We start from the raw sequence: 20,350 nt of genomic DNA, 5'->3' as shown, positions 1-20,350 counted from the left end.
ATAGCAGGTAAAGCCGCCACCTGCAATGCTGGCATCCCATATGAGCACTAGTTCAAGTCCCAGCAGCTCCACTTCAATCCAGCTCTCTGCTATGGCCTGGGAAAGCGGTAGAAGATGGCCCAAAGTGCATTCATGTGGGAGACGCAGAGGAAGCTCCTGGCTCCTGGATTGGGATTGATGCAGCTCTGGCCATTGAGGCCAACTGGGGAGTGAACCAGAAGATGGAAAACCTTTCTCTCTCTGCCTCTCCTTCTCTCTCTGAACCCTGAGGACATTATGCTAACTGAAGCAAGCCAATTACCAAAGAACAAATATTGTATTCCACTTAAATGAGGGGCTATATTAGTCAAAATGGAGAATGATTACTAGGGGATTCAGTGAAGGAAGAATGGAGATAATGCTTAATGGTACCAAGTTTTAGTTTTGTAAGTTGGAACAAAATTCTGGAGATAGATGGTAGCAATGACTGTACAAACAATGTAAATGTACTTACTTTCACTGAGCTGTACCTGAAAAATATTTGAATTGGCAAAAGTTACATGTATTTTTTCAAATAAAATAAACCTCACTGCCTTTAGCATAGAACCCAGATTCTTTTTTTAAAAGATTATTGATTGGTTTGTTTATTTAAAAAATCATCAGAGAGATAGAAAAAGACAACCTGAGAGGTCTTCTAACTGCTGGTTCATCCCCTCAAAGTGGCTGCAATGGCCAGGACTCAAGCCAGGAGCCAGACATTCCTTTTGGGTCTTCCATGTGAGTGGCAGGGGTCCAAGCACTTGAAGCATCATCTGCTGTCTTCCTAGGCACATTAGCAGGAAGCTTCATCAGAAATGGAGTAGCCAGAGTTTGAATCAGCTCTCCAATGGGATTGTACAAGCTACTTTGGTGCCATAATTCCTCCAAACCCTCATTCTGGTGCTCTTCTCTGGCATTTTGACAACTACCTTTAATCTCTTCCTGATAATTCAAAGTAAAACATTTGTCTATTTCTTTGGGAACCCAATGGTTCTCTGTTCTCACAGGCTCTGTAGAATTATCACAGTGATATTGCTGAAAAGGTAACACTAACATCTCCCCCAAAAGAGCAATGCCTCCAAACCAGAGTGACCGTCACCAGGTAACAAGTTAGTGTTTCATAGACGTTAATGAATGAATTTCAGCCTGCCCCATGTAGACCATACTGCCAGACTCACTATGTCTCCAATTTACTATTTTTCTTTGCAGGGAAAGGACAAAATGTAGCTGTCTGAAGATAAACGGAGCAGAGTTTTCAAATATTGTAATTTAGGATATTACTCTGTAAATATGTAGACATATTCTTTTAGTAAATTTTGTACTGAACTATATAACATTAAGGATGATAAGTACATGTGTTTAACTAATCCTAGGAAAAGAAATGGGCACTCTGGGATAACACAGAACATTCCAAGTTCGCTTAATATTAGAGTAAGTCAGCTTTCAATAAATTCAGTCTTATAAATGGGAAGAAAAATAAATTGAAAATATCATGGATTTGTTCAAATTAACAGGAAAGAAGAGCAATGGGTATACAATTGGGAAATTAGATATTTCCTTCTTCAACCCATTGTTTTATACATATGCCAGATATCTGCAACACAGTATTCTGTTTTTTAAGTTTTTTTATTTATTTATTTGAAAGGCAGAGTTACAGAAAGAGGAGGAGACAGAAAGACCATCCATCTGCTGGTTTACTCCCCAAATGGCCACAACAGCCAGGGCTAGGTCAGACCAAAGCCAGGAGTCAGGAGCTTCATCCTAGTCTCCCATTTGGGTAAGGGTGGCCAAGTAAGTACTTTCGGCCATCCTGCACTGCTTTCCCAGGTGCATTAACAGGGATCGGAAGTAGAGCAGCCAGGTCTTGAAATGTAGTCCATTTGGGATGCCTGGTGTCACAGGCAGAGGCTTAATCTACTACGCCACAACACTGGTCCCCAACATAGTATTCTGTGCTAAAGTTGTTCTCCTAAACACTAAGCAATCAATTAGGGCTTTTTGAGCACTGTTCATCAGTGTCCTTGGTCTCAAGGAGTTTATCATCTAAGTGTCACAATCACACTTAAGGCATCCACACAAGAAACAATATTAGAAAATTTTGAGCTTTTGGTATCATAGATAAACACTAATATGCATGTACAGATACAATACAAAGCACAAATTTAGTTGAACTACAATAAAGAAAATCAATCGGGTGGATCAGGATGCTGTGTGATTGAAATATTCTAAGTAATATCCTACAAGCAATTGAGAACTGGATTTAAAACATTTCCCATGAAAAGGCTTATCTCTTGGTAACTAAGAAAATAAGCAAAGCCTACATTATGTGTGGAACATACATAAATAGCTATGCACCATGTCAGTAAAAAGTTGTATGCTTAGTATGTTGTATGATGTAGACAGGAGAATAGCTCTTTCCCCTCTGGTTCCTGGACTGTCCCCTTTACTAAGAACTAGTATAGAACTTAAGGTTACTAAAGAAGAGTACTCCTTTTAGAGAAACTCAAGAGACCTTGAAAATTACCTGCACCGAACATACTCATAAGGCCCCTGTTGAGCAGGCAGCAGATTCGCAGACAACCAGGATTTGTCTACTGAGCAGCTCTGAGTTTCTCCTCTCTAAAAAGAATCAACATTTCTGGTAAAGGAAATAGTTATGTGCTGCCATCTGACAGTACTAACATTAAAATGGCTGTAAGTGATCAATTTATCTAATGTTTGAGGAATGCAGCGTGGACAATTTCGGAGATGGGGAAACTTGGGGATTTGTATTTTCGGTATTCCACAGTGATCCCTTCTTTGCCAATAGAGCAAGCTCATGGGTTATTAGACGTGATCCACCCTCTGAAGACTATAAGCATTGTCTCCCTATATTCACATGTGCCAGGAAACAGTGGACATAAGTTGGTTGCAATAATGTACAACCTAGGGGACGGCAGGTTGTGGCTTGGGAGAGTGGGTCTCTGCTACCCACATTGGAGACCTAGCTGGAGTTCCAAGCTCCCAGTCTCAGCCTGGCTCAAACCCTGGCTTATTCTATTTCTTGGATAAACTACAATAGTGGTCTACCAACCGGGCTCCTCTAAGCCACATCCATGATCTTCCTCACTGGAAATTATCAAGAGTCTTCTAGTTGTTCTTAATGTCATCTCTGATTTTAACCTAAACTTTACATTCCCAGAGTCCTAACCCAGGACTTGACATACAGTAGGTGCCCTATAAATCACTGTTGGTGAGTGTGTCCATGGATGGATAGATGGAAGGAAGACTGGGTGTATACAAATAGGCATAATGTATGGTTCTGGTCCTTAAGGAGGTCACCAGAGAGAAGGGGAGAGGACCTGTAGCATGAGCTAGAAAGTAAAGGCCCTTGAGAAAGAAGTAGAATATGGCCCAAGTCCTTGGGCTCCTGCACCCGAATGAGAGACCTGGAAGAAGCTCCTGGTCCCTGGCTTTGTGTTGGTGCAGCTCCGGCCATTGCAGCCATTTGGGGAGTGAACCAGCAGATGGAAAACCACTCTCTCTGCCTCTCCTTCTCTCTCCGTGTAACTCTTTCAAATAAATAAATAAATATTAAAAAAAAAAAAGTAAATGCCTTAGCAAGGGACATTGCATGAAGAGGAGAGTCAACATCAAGCCATTGTAGGCACACTCTTGGAGGGTGTTTGAGCTGGGTAGTGGCTTATTCAACCTTATAATTTGGCATCACCACCGGCTCTTTTGTTAAGAACAAAAAGATGTTGGGCCGGTGCTGTGGCGTAGTGGGTTAACACCCTGGCCTGAAGCGCCAGCATCCCATATGGGTGTTGGTTCAAGACCCAGCTGCTCCACTTCAATCTGGCTCTCTGCTATGGCCTGGGAAAGCAGTAGAAGATGGCCCAAATCCTTGGAACCCTGCACCCATGTGGGAGACCTGGAAGAAGCTCCTGGTTCCTGGCTTCAGACTGGTGCAGTTCTGGCCATTGTGGCCAGTTGGGGAGTGAACCATCAGATGGATGACCTTTCTCTCTCTCTCTCTCTCTCTCTCTCTCTGCCTCTCTTCTCTCTGTGTAACTCTGACTTTCGAATAAATAAATAAGTCTTTTAAAAAAAAGATGAGGGGCAAGATTAAAAACAAAAGGATCAAAAAAGAGAATATAGTGGTAATCCCAGTCAGAGGTGAAGGTGACCCAACTGAGGGTATGAAAGTGGTTGGAAGTACTTAATTCTACAGATATCTGGAAGAAAAGCAAGCAGGCTTTGTTTAATGGATCGGATGTGAACAAAAAGATAAAGAAGAGACAAGGATTATGTCAAAATATTTGGCCTGAATAAGTAGGAGATTGGAGTTGCCATTCATTGAAATAGGGAAAACTGGAGACACAGTAGATTTGGGGGAATATCAACAGCTCAGTTAGGACATATTAAGCTTGAAATGATGATGACCTACCCAAAGGCAGACTGTGAGTTATAAAGTTTGCAATGCCAGAGGCCAGTGGTATGGCACAGTGGTTTAAGCTGCAGACTACGATGCCAGCATCCCATATCAGAGCCATGATTCAAGTCTTGGCTGCTTCACTTCCTATCCAGCTCCCTGCTAATGTGCCTGGGAAGGCAGCAGATGATGGCCCAAGCACTTGGACCCCTGCCATGAGCGAGACCCAGATGGAGTTCCAGGCTCCTGGCTTTGACCTGGTCCAGTCCTGACCCTTGTGGTCATTTGGGGAGTGAGCCAGTGGATGGAAGATTCCTCTCTCTGTCCCTGCCCTCTCCCTCTCCCTCTCCCTCTCCCTCTCCCTCTCCCTCTCCCTCTCCCTCTCCCTCTCCCTCTCCCTCTCCCTCTCCCTAAGAGGAATACACTGTTTTAATGTTTGCAGCCCTGGGATAAGGAGAACCAGGGAGGGGGCAGTACCAGAGATACATGGAGGAAAGTTTCAGAGTTTCATAAGTAAAGAATTAGGTGATCAGGTCAAAAACTGAAGTTAGAATAGTAAGGATGTGAGGTGGCCAAGTCTCGGGTTTGGTTTCAAGAGAGCTCTCTGAGTTCAGCTGTTGGGGACAGATATCTGCCAATGGTTGAGAAGACAATGACAGATGTGGAGAAAAACATAGCACTTAGTGGAAAGGAACTAGATAAATGGAAATGCTGCACCTTATAAGTTTATGCCTTTTTGGCAAGTGCTATTCTGCAGAGTTAATTCAAGCTTGATCTTCCCCATCTTCCCCAATCACAGAGCTTAACCAAGGAATACTGCTGGAAAAAAATGAATGCCACAGAACAAGCAGCCAAGCAAGTGAGTGCATTAAATCCATCAAAAGTTAGGAGACAGGGATTTGCAGCTAAAACTTGACTAACTCATTTCATTAAAAAGGACATTTACACACAAAATAATGTACTAGAATTAATGGCCTGACTAAAATCTTTACTCACAATCCAGAGGCGCACAGAGAGGAAGGAAACAGCCAGAGACAAGAGAGGGCAGGACAAGCAGGCACTTTGGCATTTCTGTAGCCTTCCCTAAAATCCAGATGTCAGAAGTCAGAAGAAGCCAGCTTGTCCTTCCTATACTCTTAAACCACCCCCCTTCACACACACACACACACACACACACACTACTGGACCCTTCCCAAGCGTTGTTCTAATAGGAGAGTACAGATGGTTCCTGACTTAGGATGGTTTGACTTATATTTTCGCGACTTGACAATGGTGCAAAGGCTAGAGTCATTCATTAGAAACCATCCTTCAAACTTCGGTCTCTTTCTAGGCTGGCAAAATGCAGCACAAATGCTCTTTAGACATAGTGCGGTAGCATAGCAGTGAGTCACGGCTCCCAGTAAACCCCACAACCAGTTCCTCTTTTTCAAAATTATTTTAGTCATTCCAGCGCCTTACCTTTCTTCATTTTCAAATAATATTGTGCACATTTACAAAAAGAAAAAAGCATCTGTGTTTTTGGTAGGATTTCATTAAACCTATATATCAACTTGGGGGAAATTGACATTTTTACTAAGTTGAGTATTCCGGTCCTTGAACATTATGTGCCTCTCTGTTTATTTAGATCTTTAAATTCTTTCATCAGCACGTTGACATTTCCAGTGTACGTATTATACATGTTTTGTTAGGTCTACACCTAAGTATCTGGAAAAGTGCTTTTAGAAGGTGACATTGTATTTTCAAATTTTTTCCATGTGTTCAGTTAGTAAATACAGATATGACTGGTTGTTACGTGAATACCTTGTATACTGCAACTTTGAAGAACTCACTAGCTCTAGTTTTGTGTGTGTGTGTGTGTGTTTTTGTTTTTTTTTTTTTTTTTTTTGAGACACCTAAGGATTCTGTTTGTACATAATTATCTTCTCTGTAAAAAGGAGCCTTGCCAGCACTGCACTGAAAAGAATGGTGAGAACAGATATTTCCGCCTTATTCATCTTGCAGGGAACACAGACTTTCCTGATTAAGTGTGTTTGCTGTGGGTCTTTTGTAACGCTCTTTATCAAGCAAAGAAGTTGCCCTCTACTCCTGTTCTTTTCAGGAATGATTGGCAAATGCTTTTTCTGTATCAATTGGTATAATCTTTCGATTTTTCTTCTTCTGCCTGATAATACAGTGGATTACATTACTCGATTTTCAAACATTGAATCAGGTTGGCATCCTAGTAATAAACACCATTGGCCTTGGTGTGTAATTCTTTATATATTGCTGAATTCTACTGTGTAATATTTCATTAGGGATTTTCATGTCTATAGTCATAAGGGATATTGGTTTGCAATTTTCTTTTTGTGTGTGTATCTTTTTTTGATATAATAAAAATAAGCTTCAATAAAATATTAGTAAGAGTTCCTCCATCCTGTCTTTTAAAAACATTGCCAAGAATTAGAGTTAATTCTTTTTTTTTCTTTTTTTTTTACTATTTGGTTTTGGTATTAGAGTCCCAAATTCTCCAGTGAAGCTATCTGGAGTGGTATATTTTTCTTTGGGGAGTTTTAAAATTGTGGATTCATTTCTTTAAAAATTATAGGGCTGTTCAAACTATTTCATGCAGAGTGAATTTTGATAGTTCGTGTTTTTTGAGCAAGTAAAACATTTCATCTAAGTTATAAAATATATGTATGAAAAGAACTCATAGTATTTCTTTATTGCCCTTTTGATATTTGTAGTCAGTAGTAATATCTTATTTTATTCCTGATATTGGCAATTTGTATATTCTCTCTTGTGTTACTCTTACTAGATGCTTCTCAATTTTATTGATTTGGTCTTTTTAAAACTTATTATTTTTCTATTTAGGTTTGTTTTCTTCTGGTATTGCCAGGGTATAGAAATAATTTAGACTATTGATTTGAGACTTTTTATTTTTTAAACTTTTTAAAATTTATTTATTTGAAAGACAGAGTAGAGAGAGGGAGGGAGCAAAGGGAGAGATCTTCCACCCGTTGGTTCATTCCCCAAATGGCTGCAATAGATTTTCATTTCCGGAATCTGTTTCAAGCAAAAGTAGTACTTGTGAACGTTGGAAACAATTCCTTTTTTTTTTTTTTTTTTTGCATGGACTATGACTTTTAAAGGTTTATTTATTTATTTGAAAGTCAGAGAGAGAGAGAGAGAGAGAGAATCTTTCTTCTGCTAGTTTACTTCCCAGATGGCTTCAACAGCTAGGGCTGGGCCAGGCAGAAGCCAGAAGCCAGGAGCTTCATCCGGGTCTTCCATGTGCTTGGCAGGGGCCCAAGGACTTGAGCCGTCTTCTGCTGCCTCCTTGGCCATTAGTAGGAGGCTGGATTGCAAGTGAAGCAGCAGTGACTCAAACTGCACCTATATGGGTGGCGAGAGCTACAAGCAGCAATTTAACCCATTGAGCCACAGCGCCAGCCCCCAAGACTTTTCTTCCTTTCTTATTTATCACTTTGAATTTCCCTCTCAGCACTCTTCTAGCTGTGTGTCACAAATGTTGATATGTTGTGTATTGATTATCACTCAGTTCAATCTTTTTGCATATTTCGTTTCAGATTTTCTCTGAATCATGGATTATTTCAATGTGATCTATTTAGTTGCATCAACTTTCCTGTTACTCTTCTGAAATTGATTTTAGTTTGATTAGATTGTGGTTGGAGACCATACTAAGTACGGTTTTCATTCTGTTAAAGTTATTGAGATTTGTTTGAACCACAGGATATTAACTATCTTGGTATATATACTGAAAGCATTTGGGGAAAAATTATATTGAGCTATTGCTAGGTGAGATTTTCTAAATAAAAGTATGGTCTTATGGAGTATTTTGGAGTTCTATAACCTTGTTAATTTCCTGTCTAGTTGTTCTATCAGTTGTTCAAAGAGGGCTATCGAAGTCTGTGACTCTGATTGTGAATATTTTTACTTCTTTCAGTTCTACCAGATTTCACTGCACTTATTTTCACTTCTGTGTGTGATACATAAATGCTTAGGATTGCTATGTCTTCTTGGCAGATTGACCCCCTTATCATTATCTCTCTGATACTAACATATTCACTCATGCTCTCCCTTAATTAATGTTGGCATGATGTATCACTTTCTATTATTTTACTCCCAGACTGCCTGTATCATCATATTGTAAATAAGATCATTGTGAACAGTACACAGTTGGGATTTGCTTTTTAATTCACTTTGCCAGCCTCTGTCTTTTAATTTATGTTTTTAGACTATTTACATTAGATGCAATTCTTGATATGATGTTTCTTAAATCTGATATTTCACTTTTTATTTTCCATTTGCATCTTTTGTTTATTCTTCTGCTTTTTTCCGTACTATAGTTTGCTTGAATTCCATTTTACTTTCTCAAACATCTTCAAGTATATCTCTTGGTATAGCAATTATAATGGTTGCTTTAAGTATTATGCTGTCATATATAGCTAATCACAAACTATCTGTATCATATTTTTATCAGTTTGAGTGAAGCATAGAAACCATATCTTCCTCTGTGTCTCTGTACTATTTTCTATTTACAATATAGCAGTGTTAAATATTTTTCCCTATACACATAGGGCCATATGAGACAAAGTTTATTTTTTGCTTTAAATTGAAACCTAATTTAGAAAACCTAGGATGAGAAGGAAGGTCTATTTTATTAACCGTGTTTTTGCTTACTTTGTTATTTTCTCTTCTTGATGGCTTAAAATTCCTTCTTTTGTAATTACTTTCTTTTTAGACAACTGCCTTCAGTCCTTCTTTTAGGATAGGTCTGCTTGTGAAAAACTCTCTTAGTTTTCCATCAGTTGAGAACGTCTTGTTTTCCTTCTCATTCACGAAGTACATTTTCACTGGATATAGAATTCTTGATGACAAATTCTTTCACCATCTGAAAAATATTTTCTACTTCATTCTGGATTCCATTTTTGTCATTATTACATATTTTCTGGGGTATAACATGTATACAGTTACAATGCATAATGATCCACCAGGATTGTTGGTGTTTTTGTTTCCTTATATTGTCATTCCAATTGTTTCCTCAATAGGAAAAGTATCATTTATCTCTGGGTGCTTTCAAGCTGGTTTTCTTTATCTTCAGTTTTCAACAGCTTAATTACATATCTTGGTATGGATTTCTTTAAATCTATCTTATAGCTTTATCTGACTTGACAAATTTGGGTCATTTTGCAGCCACATTTCTTTGAGTGCTTTGCTAGCATCCCTCCCTTTTACTCCACCTGGGACTCAAGGGACATAACTGTTGTCTGTTCTGTTGTAGTCCCACATGTGAGTTTCTGTTCTCTCTATTTTTTTCTTTCCCTCCAGTCTATTTCTTGGTATTGTCCATAATGGGCAAGTTCTACTCTCCTATGTTTTGGTTCATAGATTCTTTCCTCTTTCATCTCCCATCTATTGTTGAGACCATCCACTCAACCTTTATTTTAGTTTTTGTATTTTTCTATTTATTAAATTTCTGTTTGGTTCTTCTCTATATCCTCTGCACATTGGCTGAGGCTTATCATTTTTCTCTTTTATCAAGTGTACTTGTCATTGCTTCTTAAGATGCTGCTAAAAATCTTTGTCAGGGGGCCGGCCCTGTGGCACAGGGGTTAACACCCTGGCCTGAGGCACTGGCATCCCATATGGGCGCTGGTTCTAGTCCTGGCTGCTTCTCTTCTGATTCAGCTCTCTCCTGTGGCCTGGGAAAGCAGTGAAAGATGGCCCAAGTCCTTGGGCCCCTGCACCCATGTGGGAGATCCAGAAGAGGCTCTTGGCTCCTGGTTTCAGATCAGCTCAGCTCTGGCTGTTACGGCCAACTGGGGAGTGAACCAGTTAATGGAAGATCTCTCTCTCTCTCTCTCTCTCTCTCTCTACTTCTCCTTCTCTCTGTGTGTAACTCTGACTTTCAAATAAATAAATAAATCTTTAAAGAAAATAAAAAGATCTTCAAGTAAAACTTAAAAAAAATCTTTGTCAGATGAATCAATCAGATGAATCTGCCATCCAGGTATAGACTTTTTTATCCAATTTTATATATTCTGTTTCTTTTCATAATGATTTACCTTTCTTATTGAAACCTAGGCATTTTTGTCTCGTTATGGGACTCTATACCTAATTAAACATATTTTATCTGGCTTTTTCTGACACAGATATGGCAGGGAATGGGAGAGGAGTGGTGGCTCATTAATGCTAGGTGGAGATAAAAATCCACGTTCCCTACCCAGCCTCTTTCAACACATAAATTTTTTCGGGGGGCGACTCTTTTACTGCAGGGTGGGGTGGGAGTTCTGTACCCAAGGTGGCTTTCACTAGCACCATGTCGAGGTTGGACTCAGTACCACTGAGTAAAAGGTCTGACTCTCCACTGTATCTCCTCTGATAGCACTCCAGTAAGAGCAGAAGGCACACCTTATCATTGCAATGTGAGCTTAGAAATATAAGCTTCCCACAGGAAGACTACCAACACCACGAGAAAGGGGTAGAGGAGATACTGACCTCATTTCTTGACAGGGGATGAAAGAGCTCGCTTTCTGCTCGGACCTTTTTGACACCATTCTGCTGGGACTTCATGACAATTTGTTATAGCATTGTGAGGGTGTGGATCTAGGTTCCCCACTTGGATAGAGATTAACAGCAGGGATTCTTCTGTGGTGGTTGCTAGATTGGGTTATTATACAGTAGTTTTCCTTCTTGCTATGCTGCTTATTTCCTGGTAGAATGGGTAAGGAAGAAAATGCAGGCTTTTCTTGTGCTTTTTTAAAATGAGCTTACTGAATTATTTGGATTACCAAACTCCTTAGCTCCAAATATGTGATATATGAGACAAAAAGAAAATCTAGGGGACTCACCTCTATGTTACACTGAGATATTCTGCCTTTTTTTCCTAGACTTTCAGAGTCCTCTAAATTCTTGTTTTCTATATAATATCCAGTAAGTTTGGTTGTACCTAGAAGAAGGAATAAGAATGAGTACATCTACTCCATCTTTCTAGAAGCAGAAGTCAATATTCACTTATTTTTCAAAAAAAATATTTTACTTATCAGTCAAATGTTGGATCTCTAAAAACTTCTTTGGATTTATCCATTTCATCATGAATCATTAGTCTTTACATTTGGGTGCACATGCGTGTGCACGTATCTGATAATAAATAATTTCAACACAACCTGAATATACCACCACCTGGTTTTGGAATGAGTATAGATCTGAAGAGCTCAATACTTGACATACTTCAAATAGTATCAAAATAACTACTAGAAAGCAATTTCTGCGGTTTCAACTCCAGAGCCAGCCATCATGCCCACTCTACCTTATCTACCCACTTGTTTCTCCACTGTTGTTTCCATTGAGGAAGAGAGGAACCTCCAGCATCGGAAGGAATTTAACTCTCAAAAGCACAAGTATTAATCCTAGGCTAGAATAGAATGCATCTATGATGCAGTTGTCACTCACCACACCAGGCCATGTTATGGGCAAAGTAATGTTCCATAGTGAGAATCCAGGCAAGAAATATGCTCTGTAGACTAGGTGATAGAGATTTGAGGTGTTTGGTTCTCAGTTCATAACTTGGCCAGAAGCCAATCAACTTCTTCACTACACCTATTCCTTCCTCAGATTTAAAGCTCTTCAACATAGCATTAAAATGAGCCCTTTTCTTTTTCTTTTTCAACAACTTGGCCCTTGTACTTCCTGCTTACATAGCACTCTAGATCAAAACCATCAATGGCACCACCTAAGCTGTCTCACACCAACATCCAGGAAGACTTTAGGAAAGCCAACATTTCTGGAAGCAAAATATTTGCCAACTTTTCACTGATATCACTCTCAAGCTCACAGAACTCTTTACTTTCATTTTTTTCCTTCCAAGCAGCATGTACTAAGGAAAGAAGTTACTTCCCTGCCCTCACACACCTTCCCACCCCTACCATGTGAGGAAGGAGTACACAGGAAATGCTTGGCAAAATGTGCAACCCAGAAGTCACACAGCCACCTCACGGTTGCCAAGATGAAGGGCAATAAGCAGCCATTTAATCTTCCTGGATCAATTCTCATCCCTGCCATGACACTGTTTTATATACATTCTAAGAAACACAGAGCCTTCCTGGTCATCCATTTCTTGGCAAATTTAAACCCTTGAGTATAAATAAGATCATGTAAATATAGCAAGCTGGGGAGAAAGCAGTCAAATCTAGCACAGGCCTGGTCTGGGCCTCCTTGGAAAGGATTGCTCTCAAAATCTCAAGAGGTCAGATGCAAATTCAAAATATACAGAACATTAGGGACAAGGTCTAGGAATTAGAAGCCCTCATAACTGCACAGTCCAGGATACTGGGCTACCTAGCAAGTGAGGAGGAAGAGGAGATACAAAATGGCCAAATAATTGGAAATTCATAACCACATGAGGGAATGAGATGGGAAAGAAGGGAGCATACAGAGGAAGGTGAGAGTAAAATATAGACATCAGATTCTTCTGGATGTTTTAACTTCCACTTCCTTCCATTGAGAAAAAGATTGGTATTATAAAATAGTGCTTTGGGGAGAAAAGTAGAAGGGAGAATTGTGCTAAAAATATTTGCACATTATAAGAAATCAGATATGATCTTCAATATTAAGAGTCTTCACGTTTAGTCAAAGTTCCCAGGCTAGTGTCTAATTTAGTCTACAGCGTTCTGAATCAATACCAGATTGGCAATGAAATAAAATGGATAAACTAGTTCCATAGTATTTGCCTTTGGGTATATATGATATATAAGGAACCAGCAGAAAGAACAATAAGAACTATATATATATATATATATATATATGCAAATAAAAATGAAGGAGCTCAGAACAACTTGGGCATAATATCTAAGTCTTAAACTGGCCCAAACCAGAACTCCTAGGAGGTGTCTGTGCTGTCTCACACAGACAAATCAAAAATGCATGTGCCTGTGTGCCTTGCAATAGGCAGCCAAATTGTGCATCCTGCCTCCAGCAGATAAGCCTTCACGGTTGTACAATGCTGTCTAGCAGTAAAAGGAAAACCAGTGACCCCACTGAGCAACTCGCAATACTACTTGAACATGAAACTACCAGATGGATTGAAAGTGACAGACCTAATAAGCAACTTCCAGAATCTGCATGAACCTAATTGCAGAAAATCCTCGGTGCAGCTGCTTCTATTTGCTCCCTCAAATCCTTAAGCCAAACAACCTAGATCAGAGAGTCGCAGCATGCTCTTGAACTGCCCAAACCATCTTAAATGTCCTGTCGTATTTATCTAAACCATGGCTCCAATTAAGAATTATGCAGGGAAGTTTCCCAACATTCTGCAGGGAGAAATGTCATTTAGAAATATTAGTTGTGTTTGTGCCTTTTGCTTATGTTTTAATATTTCCCTCATCCCAATATCTAAAAAGAAGTAGATGTATATTTTCAATTAATGACAGAATAATGGTCAAATATTTTCAATATCAAGGTGACTATATAGTTCTGTAACCTAGAATATCCTTTTATGCACAAATATGTGGTTCGTCAGAATTGGACACCCAAATATTGGATGCTCTGTTTACATTTCCCACTTTTTTGCCTGTGTGCTTAATTTTCCATTCACAAATAACTTTAGATACTGAAAGAAGCAAAATGTAGTTGTAATAAGATGCCATGGATTGGATATCACTCCATCATCTTTTTGTTGTTGTTGTTGTTTAAAAATTTATTTATTTGCTTGAAAGGCAGAGTTACAGAGAAGCAGAGGCAGAAAAGAGAGAAAGAGAGGTCTTCTATGCGCTGGTTCACTCCCCAGATGGCTGCAACGGCCAGAGCTACAACTGTCTGAATCCAGGACCAGGAGCTTATTCTGGGTCTCCCACGTGAGTGCAGGGGCCCAAGGACTTGGGCCATCTTCCACTGCTTTCCCAGGCCGTAGCAGACAGATTGGAAGTGGAGCAGCCAGTACTTGAACCAGTGCCTATATGGAATTCTAGCACTGCAGGTGGTGGCTAAACCTGCTAGGCCATAATGCCAGCCCCTTCCATCACCTTTAAGTAAACTGTTCAAGCTCCATCATGGCCACTTATGACATTTGCTATAGAGCAAGTATTTCTGTCGCCAAGAATACATATGTAGAAATTATAATCCCTAATGTGATGGTGTAGCAGGTGGGGCTTTTAGGAAGTGATTGGCTTCTGAAGATGGATCCCTTATGAACTATTAGTGTCCTTATAACAGAAAACGTCTAGAGAGTTAATTTGCCCCTTCTCCACCAGATAATGTTATAGTAGGAAGATGTCTGCCTATCAACCAGGAATCCAGCCCTCTCTGGACACCAAATCTGTCAGCATCTTAATCTTGAACTTCCAAGCTGCCAAAACTAAGGTATAAATTACTGTTGTAGGTAAGCCACCCAGTCTGCAGTATCTAGCAGCCCAAATGAACCAAGGCATTATGCTACAGAATAGTTCCCAGCCTGCCTCGGGAAGAAAGCCTCCCTTCTGCAGGATCCTCTGTGACTCCACAGCCATTCTCAGTAGAGATGCCCTATGAGGTCAACGGCATCTGGCAGAGCCACCCCTGCAGCTTTCTTGCAGTCTTGAAAAACTGGAACGATGACCACTGTAGTCCCACTAGGGAAGACATCCATGACGACTTGGGAATGAATCTCTAAAGGAACCAACAAATTTGCTGATATTTTCAGTTTCCTCATAGGCAAGCACAACTAGGAGTCAGAGATAGAGAGGACACCTGTGACCCCGCATAATTTTGCCAGTGCACTTGATTTAAGCTCTTCCCACATCCAACGTCTAGCATCTGGGCATTTCTACTTGCCCAAGGGTGACTTTGACTTTGGAAACCATCTACTCTTGCCCATGTATTGCCCTACTGGGCCTTCCCGCCTTTCTTAGGAAAAAAGTCATACTTATTCAATCCATTATAGCCTTTAAAAATTAAGTTATTAGCCCTCTCTTGGTTGAGGCTTCATTTCAGTGGTAATCCCTCAGGATGGAGGTTTTATCATGATGTGCACTTCCAATTCACAAGCCTCTAAGTGCTATTATCCTGAATGAAAAGGAGACATTTTCACTGATGAAAAGACATCCTTTAATACTTGATTCAGCATTTATGTGTTTCCTGGTCCCTTGTGCAACTGTCTACCTCATAAAAGAAGAGTTTGGTAATATTTATTTTAGGTTGTATTACTCTTGTGTTCCTGTTTAGTAAGCCAAGCCTGAAAAACCTGGGAATGAGAGGGGGATCACACTAAGAACAATATCCTCTTGCATTTATTCTTGCTTTCCCAAAATAAGCTTATCCTCCCCTAGATGATGGTTTGGTCATTTATTCATCCATTCCCTTACCAGTTTTTGGCACAAATATTGTACATGGCTATGTTCTTGTGGCTGAGGTTGTGGCTGTGAACAAAATAGATAAAACCCCTGGCCTCTTGGAGCATATTAGTGATATGAGATACTAGTGATAGTGAGAGAAAATAAATACATAGTGAATTGACCTATAGCAAAAAGTGTCATAAGGAAAGTAATAAGGAAATAGGGAGGATTATGCAGTGGGATGATTCCAAGGAGATGTTATCTGAGTAGAGGTATGAATTTAAGAGGGAAGGAGCTGTTCAAACATCTGGGGTAAGGGCCTTCCAGATAGAGGGAATAGCAAATGCAAATGACTTGAAGGGAGAATGCCAGTGGCATTAAAGAAGATGGATAAGAGCTCAGGGGGGGAGAGGGCTCAGAGAGGTGAGCAGCAGCACCAGGGGCCTACGAGGGAGTTCAGATTGGGCTCTGCTTGAGAAGGGAAACAACACAAGGGTTGAAAGCCACTCTACTTCATAAAAAATTAATTATCCTGACTGCTTTTGGAGAACAAATTGGTTTTTTTGAAAGCTTTTATTTAAAAAATATGAATTTCATAGGTACAGCTATTGGAATATAGTGGTTTCTCCCCCCATACTCGCTCTCCCACTCCCACTCCCATCCCACCTCCTACTCCCTCTCCCATCTCATTCTTCATTAAGATTCATTTTTAATTATCTTTATATACAGAATATCAACTCTATACTAAGTGAAGATTTCAACTGTTTGCACCCACACAGATACACAAAGTATAAAGTACTGTTTGAAGACTAGTTTTAACATTAATTTGCATAGGACAACTCATTAAGGACAGAGATCCTACATGGGGAGTAGGTGCACAGTGCCTCCTGTAGTTGATTTAACAATTGGCACTTTTATTTATGACGTCAGTAATCACCTGAGTCTCGTCATGAGCTGCCAAGGCTATGAAAGCCTCCTGAGTTCACAAACTCCGGCCTTATTCAGACAAGGCCATAATCAAAGTGGAAGTTCTCTCCTCCCTTCAGAGAAAGGTACTGGAGAACAAATTGTAAAGGAGAAAAAGGAGAAACCACAACAGACTGTGACTGGGGAGTTTTGCCTGGGAGATAGTCTGAATAGAGGCTTGCAACCAACTTCAGCTACCTTCTTAAGCTCAAATGTAGGTTCTTCCTGGAGATCTTGGCTAAGTTATTTCAGCCTCTGTGCCTGAGTTTCCTCAGCTATAAAATGTGAATAATAGTATCGCCTGCTTAAAGGGTTGCTGTAAGAATCAGAGGAACAAGCACAAGGAAACTGTTTCAAAGGGTCCACAACACACAGAACTATACACAGACATGCTAGTAGTACTTTCTTGATTGAGGCTAATGATTTCCACTAATACTTCCTCTTTCACAGTTGATTTAAACAGTTTGGACTGCAAAAATGACAGTTTTTTCTTATTAAGGAGCCAGCATGTGATTACAAATGTCAGACTTCAATAGCTATCTCCTGAATTGAGTATTGTAACCCCAAAACATAGAGATACCCAAAATCACACATTCCTAATGGACCACGGGAATATGACAGTTACCTTCATTTTTCCTATTCAGTTTTTTTAACCAGCTCCCTGCTCAAGGGTATAAATGATGGAGACAACTTAAGAAGTCTCGCCTCCTTACTCTCTATCCTGCAGTAAGAAATCACTAAATATTTGTTCTGTTGATTACATGTATACTAACAGTATTGAGAATGCATGGCACTACGTGTCAGCGGTTCCAAACCCAGAACAACAGAGAAGAATGGTTTCTTTACTGCCATTACACATTTAATATAAGATCTTGCTTCTTCAAAGAAGTCCAGTCTAGATACCTTTGGGAACTCTTCATAGGATCAATTTAAGGCATTTTGGCTTCCGTTGTTTTGGCAGTTCCTTCCCTCCTGTTAAACCATAGTTAGGTCTTTAGTTCTCTTCTAAATTTCCTTTGGCACCAGAAGGTTGAAAGATTAGCTATTAGTCTTTGTGAGAGGTCAAATCAGCTCTCTGGCCTCAGTCCAAGCCTTACAAGAACTACTCCTGTGATGATTTCAGCCTACCCCTTACAAGCAGCTATTGCCTAAAGCTGAGGTTTTGCAGTGAGAGATTCATCTAACAGCCTGAGAAGGGTATAAAGTCGGTTGTTTTCTATAGATGCATTAGGTCATTGGGGTTTCCCACTCATTCCTGTACTGTTCTAAGCTATGCACAATAACAATCACTGATATCACAAAAAGTTTCAAGTGAAGCATTAATAATAGACCAAATTTTTTTTATAAAAGTGGTTATAAAAATTTATTGAATGTATAAGTGGAATAGCAAAAATTTTAAGTTGAACCTAGAAACATAAGGAAAAAATACTTTTTTTCTTTTTTTTATTTGTATGTATCTCATAAATACAACATTAAGAACATAGTAATTCTTCCCACCATACCTGCCCTCCCACCCATTCTTCCTCCTCTTCTTCCTCCTTCTCCTGCTTAGCCTGAAAAAATAAAAATAAAAAGAAATATGAAATAAAAAACTGAGAACTGTTCCTCCACAGTCTAGACAGGGCTATGCTGTTATTGCTTCTCAAAGGTGATTTTGCTTACCTTCCTTGCTCTTTTCCTTCCTTCCTCCCCCTTCTTTCATTTCAGAAACTTGTCTTTAAAGAAGAACCCAAGGATGATATGTCTTTTGTGAGCTCTTAGACATAACTCTAACTTATGAGACATAAAAATGTCCTCCATTTAATACACTAAAAGTAAGTGATCTAGAGAACAAGTTTTACTATTAAGTCTCATGATATAACTCTTTGGGGACAGAAGTCCTGAATGGGAAGTCAGTGCACAGTGACTTTTTTTTTTTTTGTAGAGTTATCTTTTCTTAGTCTCAGTTTTTAAGATCTATTTTTAAAAGATTTATTTATTTATTTGAAAGTCAGAGTTACACAGAGAGAGGAAAGGCAGAGAGAGAGATAGGTCTTCCATCTGATGGTTCACTCTCCAATTGGCCACAACAGCTGGAGATGCACCAATCTGAAGCCAGGAGCCAGGAGCCTCTTCCGGGTCTTCCATGTGGATGCAGGGGCCCAAACACTTGGGCCATCTTCTACTGCTTTCCCAGGCCATAGCAGACAGCTGGATTGGAAGTGGAGCAGCCAGATCTCAAACTGGTGTCCATATGGGATGCTGGTGTTTCAGGCCAGGGCGTTAACCCACTGCACCACAGTGCCGGCCCCATAGTGACTCTTGTTTATTTAACAAATTGCACTCTTATATATGACATCAGTGATCACCCAAGGCTCCTGACATGAGCTGCCTCAGCTATGGAAGCCTTTTGGATCCACTAACTCGACAAGGCCATAAGCAAAGTGGAAGTTCGATCCTCCCCTCAGAGAAATGTACATCCTTCTTTGGTGGCCACTTCTTTCCACTGGGGTCTCACCCACAGGGGTTCTTTATGTAGAACATTTTTTGCTGGGGTATCTTGGCATTCCATGCCTGAAATGCTCCCCCTGGGCTTTTCAGCCATACTGGAATGCCTTAAGGGCTGATTCTGAGGTTAGAGTGCTACTTAAAGCAATGGTCATTTTGTGAGTCTGCTCTATGAACTGCTTCTCATGTTGGAGCCTTCATTCCTTTTTAATTCTGTCTATTGTTATTTCCAAACTCTTAGTCCTATTTATATGATCATTTTAACACTTGATCTTATATATATGGTCACTTTACCACTTTATCATATCCATTTGATCTTTATAATCTGCTATTTTTATCAGCCAGCTTGAGGGAATTTGGGGTCCTATGGCAAATTGTTAAGCTATACCCTTAGAACTAAGTCCATAGGAATGTATGCCGGACTATACTGCTTTGCAGTTACAAACTTCATATATTTCATAATTACAACAGTAGGATATTGATAATTCCTCCCACTGTGCCCGCCCTTCCGCCTGCACTCCCACCCCCCCTTTCCTTTCCCTTTCTTATTTTCACTCTTATTCCTCACTAAAATCTATTTTCAATTAACTTTATACATATATGGTTAATTCCGTTTTAAGTAAAGAGTTAAATGATTTGTATGAAAGAAAAACATAAGGAAAATATTAGAAAAGAAAAGGAAAGGAAAATAGAGAATAAAAAGTGTTCTTCAACAGTCAAGAGAAGGGCTGTTCAAAAGCATTACTTCTCAAAATGTCAATTTCATTTCTACATGTTGCCTTTTAGGTGCTCTATTAGTTGTCACATGTCAGGGAGAACATAGAATTTGTCCCTTTGGAACTGGTTTATTTCATTAAGTATGATGGTTTCCAACTTCATCCATTTTGTTGAAAATGACCAGACTTTGTTGTTGTTGTTGTTGTTGTTTACTGCTGTATAGTTTTCCATGGTGTATAAATTCCATAATTTCTTTATCTAATCTTCAGTTGATGGGTGTTTGGGTTGATTCCATGTCTTTGCTATTGCGAATTGAGCTGCAATAAACATGGAGGTACAGATGGCTCTTTCATATGCTGATTTCATTTCCCTTGTGAGGATTCCCAGAAGTGGGATGGCTGGGTTGGATGGTAGGTCTATATTCAAACCTCTAATGTATCTC

General features: G+C 39.7%; 1 protein-coding gene and 1 pseudogene across 2 annotated transcripts in view; one reads left to right on the top strand and one right to left on the bottom strand.

The window, feature by feature from the left end:
* Positions 1–20,350, top strand: part of CELF2 (CUGBP Elav-like family member 2) — a 931,997-nt gene that overhangs the window by 35,344 nt on the left and 876,303 nt on the right. The window lies entirely within an intron of this gene.
* Positions 1–20,350, bottom strand: part of LOC100341548 (rab GDP dissociation inhibitor beta-like) — a 201,749-nt pseudogene that overhangs the window by 44,731 nt on the left and 136,668 nt on the right.

The sequence above is a fragment of the Oryctolagus cuniculus genome, chromosome 13 (assembly GCF_964237555.1).
Source record: "Oryctolagus cuniculus chromosome 13, mOryCun1.1, whole genome shotgun sequence".
In the NCBI taxonomy this organism is placed as follows: domain Eukaryota; kingdom Metazoa; phylum Chordata; class Mammalia; order Lagomorpha; family Leporidae; genus Oryctolagus; species Oryctolagus cuniculus.
This window is presented reverse-complemented; position numbering and strand designations above follow the sequence as displayed.